Genomic DNA, 5,157 nt, shown 5'->3' on the forward strand with positions numbered 1-5,157 from the left:
AATTTCGCCTTCCTGGCAATTACACGCTCGCGGCCAATCCCAAACTTGTAACGAATAAATATGCATAGCGAGAAGGCTTCTTGTATCCACGGTGTATCGTGTTACGCGCGAAGGAAACGGTTGCTCCGCGCCAGATATCCCTCGCTCGCTCGCGCGCGCGGGCGAATTATTCGTCGGTAACCGGGTGAAACGAGTCGATTGCTCGTTTACATTTACGCCTCGTTTCGCGCGCCGGAAACTCCTCGCCGTTCGTCCATTCGTTTTCCACGAAGTCGTTGGAGCGATCGCAAGCCGAGCGGAGAACGGCGTAAAACTTGGCTAAAACTCGCCGACGAACTTCGACCAGGCCAATAAAAATCTCGAATCGTTTCCCGGGGCAGGGGTAAAACGCGTCTGCGAATTCTTTTCTTTTTCCCTCTTTTCTCTTTTTTCTTTCTTTCTTTTTTTTTTTTTTTTAAATTCCTTCTTCTCCTCTTCCTTCCAACCGGTCCGTTTAGAAAACGCGCCCGAGTTCTTCTTTGAATGATCTACTTTTACCCGCGTTTAGCAGAAAACACGTGGATTCGATGGAAATTATAACGTGGAAGGATAATTTCGGTTTCCGGTTTTACTTCCGGGTGTTTCGTTTCGGAAAAGGTTTCCATACTCGTTTCGATCGAGAGCAAGTAAGCTAGTTTTTTTTAAATTAGATATTGGTTGGATCTTCTAGCAAGAAGTCGAGTTGTTCTTCTCCTCCTCTCTCAAGTTCGTAGCGGATGTTGCTTTTTTTTATTTCTTTCTTTTTTTTTTTATATCGCATCGCTGGAAATTCTAATTTTATCGTATCGATTCTCGGAACGAATATGATTTTCTTTCGTCCTTATTTTTCAGGCAGATCTAACAAGTTTATTCTCCGCAATGATTATAGCTTAATAATCCTTTATCACTAATATAGTAATTTCGTGACCGAGAATCGAGCAACATCGAACAACCGCACATTTGAAATATTAAAGACCATTTACCTATGCGTGTATATTACGTGTATATCCCCCTTGTCATCATAACCTCGAATAAACATAACCTCAAATTTCTTCGATCGACTCGTCGATTAAGTACAATCTCGCTCCACTAAAAAAACAACTTATATACACATCGATATATACTTGCATCATTGCACCAACCTTTACAACGTTCCCCTGCGCGATTTCTTATCCAAGGAATAAAATGATGATAAAAAAAAAATAAACGAACGAAAAATATAAAACGAGAAAGAAATTGAAGACAATACAACAAAGTTTCGACTAATAGGCAACCGATCGGAACATTTTTTTTTTTCACTCGATCGATCGCTCGCCCTCGATGCTCCCCAAGGAGAAGAACACCTTAAAACGATGGCGGCCGATCGAGAAAAACGGTCGGCCGATACCTGGTCCCCTTTGTCAACGGGGAGGATTCGGTCGATGAAAATTACTTTCCGATAATCCCCGAGTTTTTGATCCCGGTAAATATGGATTAACCCAATTCGATTATTCATTCGAACCGCCTCCTCCTCCTCCCCCTTCCTTCCCCCTCTCTCTCCCGCGAAGGACGGCGCCGCGGAAATAGAGCAATAATCCCGATTAAAAGCGCGGCGATCGGAGCGCGTTTTTGTCGCGATAAAAGGTCGAAAACGGCGCGCGTTAATACGCGCGTCATTATATCGGGATTAAAAAGCTTTTTGTTACCCCTCCCGATAACATTATTATTAATTTCAAAGCGCCGCGTCTGTCCATCCCACTACTCCCCCTCTCGCTCCTTCTCTCTCGCGCTCTCGCATTTCATTATTACACCGTGTAACTCACCGCTACACCCGGGGACCGAGTTATCGTTCCGCTCCGCGTTCGACCGTTTTATTTACCTTTCCCATTTAACCGCGCACTCTCTCCTCGATCCCTCGCGTATCGAAATTATCGTCGCCGCGTATCGACCGGGAATCGGTGTCCGATCCGGTGATGCGCCAGAGAAAGAATGTGTAAATCTGTAAGGGCGCACATTTCTCATTTTGTTGGGGAAAAAAAGAGATTGAGAATTACGAATTATACACGAATAATTCTTTATCCTGAGGATATTTTGATGCGAATAAGGGTTGATTAAATTCTATATCTAGGGGAAAATTTTTGGACCAAAGAGTGATTTATTATGTTGTTCATTTCCGTTCGAAAAATTTTCAAACGTGATCTCCACTCGACATAGGAGCCTCGCATTAAAATTTATTATTCTTCTCCCCCTTTTTCAATTTATCTTTGCACATGCTTGAACTATATATATATTTTGTATATACACACACACGCATAATTGTATATTTATGTGCCATCGCGTATCTATTATAAGAGCGCTCTTGCTAATATTGCACTTTGGCCAACAATTTCTTCGTCATTTCGCGAAACAAACGTTTCATCGCTCTGAACATTTCTGACGATTCTTCCTTCTCTCTCGATTCTGATACGCGAACCAGTCGAAAATATACTTGGACAATTCCTTTCCAATTACGAATCTTCGAAAGCACGAATTTTATATATATACACACACACACACACACACTAGTTATCGAAGAACGTTCGATATCGAGCGGATCGATCGGTCGCGACGACTGGCCAACGACGTTGGTTCCACCACGGTTGACGGATTTTTGCCCGGAGACGTCTTATTACCGCGAATCGAATCCAGATATCGCGGCAATCTCGGCCCCGTCGATCGACTCGCTTCGTTTCAGAGATAATTCGCCGTGTCTCCGATCGGATTAGCCGCGAGACGTCCGGTAAGCGACGGGAGTGAGTTGTAAAGTTTCCGACCAGATACCAGCTAGACGGCTGCTGGATTTTCGATCCATTGAAAACGACTTTCCTCGCAAGTAAGCACGTAAATTCCAGTTCACAAATATATAAGTGTGAACTACCTGTCCATTTTTAATAAACGATCGACACGTAAAAAGGATATTATTATTATTATTATTATTATTATTATTATTATTATTATTATTATTAGTTTCTTTCGAGAGTTTTGTTTCAGAATTGAATTCGTATGTATATTTTTTAGTCTTCTTCATTGTATTTTTATCAAGTATAGGTTTCGTTGTATATTTATTTAGACTAATATTTTAGTGTTTGTAAAAGAGAATTAGAATCAAACGTTAAAATAATTTGTTAATTAGTTAATAATTATATCATTACAGGTTACATATAACAATATCAAATTAATTTAATTAATATCCTTTAAATAATTCAAAAGTTATATACGACGTTATATACGTTTTGCATTGTTATTTGAAAGAAGACAAGTTCGAAAATACGCCAAAGAAATCTATCTAACTATCTTCGATCTTATTACATCGTGATATGGCCGCGATTAAGATGTTTCATTCTTTGATTTCGATTTTTCGTATGGATTATATGGATCTTTTCCCGTGTGATATATCGACGATTGTCGAAGCGAACGACATCGGCGAGGTTTTGCTCGATGCATTCACGCCTACGCATGAAATCTTTTGGTCGGCTCGTATTTCAATAATGCATGGCGCCGCTCAAACTGCACGATAAACCGCCTATCGATCGCGCGCCACTATTACTGTCGTTTCAACAACTGTTGCTGCCGGATTAGCGGTGGCGTGCCGGGCCACGCAATCCGCGGTAAATAACGATAATTACGTAGCTTCAACGTGTGCACGTCATTTTTCCTGGTTGCTGCTCGCCTTCGTTATAACTTCCATACGATTCGATTAGCCGTTTTTTTCTTCCCGCGAATGAATTAAGGTAACAACAAGGTTTTGCTCTTTGTTCTTCTTTTCCTTTTTTTCTTTATTAATGGCCGAGAAAGTTTCTCTTTCTCTGAGAATTTATTTTCGTACACGTGTTTCGCTAATGGCGAATGATTAGCACGGAAAGCTGATTGTTCTTATTTAGTTCTTACAATAGAAATGTTACACGTATTAACGTTCGTTATAATACTTGTTCGTTCCAATTGATTTTATCCTTTCGAAACCGCTAACTATCGTCGCATTTGTTCCACATCTTGATTCGTTTCGTTTGAATATCAATATCAACGCAACATATAATTTCGTTGATCGTTACGTTTTCTTTTTTTTTTTTTAAAAAGAAATATCGTTTCACTTTCTTACACTATTCACTTGAAGGCATATATTAAAAAATTACTTCCTCTGTTACTCGTAAGCAAACAAATCCAATCTGTAAGTAATTCTTAAAAAAAAAAAAAAAAACTCGTTACCTTTCTACCGCCAAGAAAACCGTAATGCAATAGTAATCGACTCGAAACAGACACGTTTCTACGATTCAGTCGCTCAGACCGCTAAATACACAAGAACGTACAAGAAATAGATTCGGAATATCCGTTTAACGTATCCCGACACGTAATACAAATTAATTTCACCGCATCGTGACGCGGCGTAAGAACCGTGGAGGGGCGGTGCACACACCGATCATTTACGCCGAACGGTGGAAACAAAACAGCCGGGCTGTGCAGAAACGCCAATGAGCCCGAAAGAGGCGGCGTAACGTAACGCGGAAACGAAAGAGAAAGAGAGAGAGAAAGAAGAGGAGTGTGGGGGCGAGAGACAATGACCGGCAGGAGGCGGGCAGAGAGGGGAGGCAGCGTGATATACGTATACACAAGCGAGGTGTAACGCTAACTCATCGTTATCACGAAACGGTTGGCCATTATTTTCCCCCGATGATGGGCCGCGACTCTCGTAATATCTTGTACGTGCGGACCGTGCCGCGGTTCGGCGTTGTTTGGCGGTGCGCGCATGCGCGTCGCGGGCTCGTATCGCGATCAAAGGGTGGGGGGAGCCGGCGCGCACAAACACACACGCGACCGGATACGTGTACGCGCCACTTCCGAGACCGGGAGCGACGTGTGCGCGTACACCACGGTGGTTAATTTCCAGTCAAATTTCATTACTTGACTGCGGCGCGGCTAGATGGTCCATGCCAGCCCGTCCTCCCTCCCCTTTCTTCCGTCCCTCTCTGTCATCCCCCTTCCTCCCTCCCTCTCGCCGATTCGAGCTTTCTCTCTCGCCAATTCATCGCCTCTGTCGCGCTCATTTCGATAGATTCGTTGCGTCTCTGTCCACCTAGGGTCTCTACGGAACGATGCGGCCGCCGCCGCCACCACACGCCGACGTCC

The 5,157-nt window shown here is 42.9% G+C and overlaps 1 long non-coding RNA gene across 2 annotated transcripts in view; it reads right to left on the minus strand.

Moving 5' to 3' along the window:
* LOC102681565 overlaps window positions 1-5,157 on the minus strand; it is a 48,783-nt gene that overhangs the window by 22,440 nt on the left and 21,186 nt on the right. The window contains exon 1 of one of the 2 annotated variants that reach the window (XR_004150917.1): window positions 4,240-4,259. The exons of the other annotated variant lie outside the window; for it this stretch is intronic. This is a non-coding gene — a long non-coding RNA (uncharacterized LOC102681565). Of the gene's footprint in view, window positions 1-4,239; window positions 4,260-5,157 lie in introns of those variants that run through there. 2 annotated transcript variants of the gene reach the window in all.

Source organism: Apis dorsata, unplaced genomic scaffold (genome assembly GCF_000469605.1).
Source record: "Apis dorsata unplaced genomic scaffold, Apis dorsata 1.3 scaffold_371, whole genome shotgun sequence".
Lineage (NCBI taxonomy): Eukaryota > Metazoa > Arthropoda > Insecta > Hymenoptera > Apidae > Apis > Apis dorsata.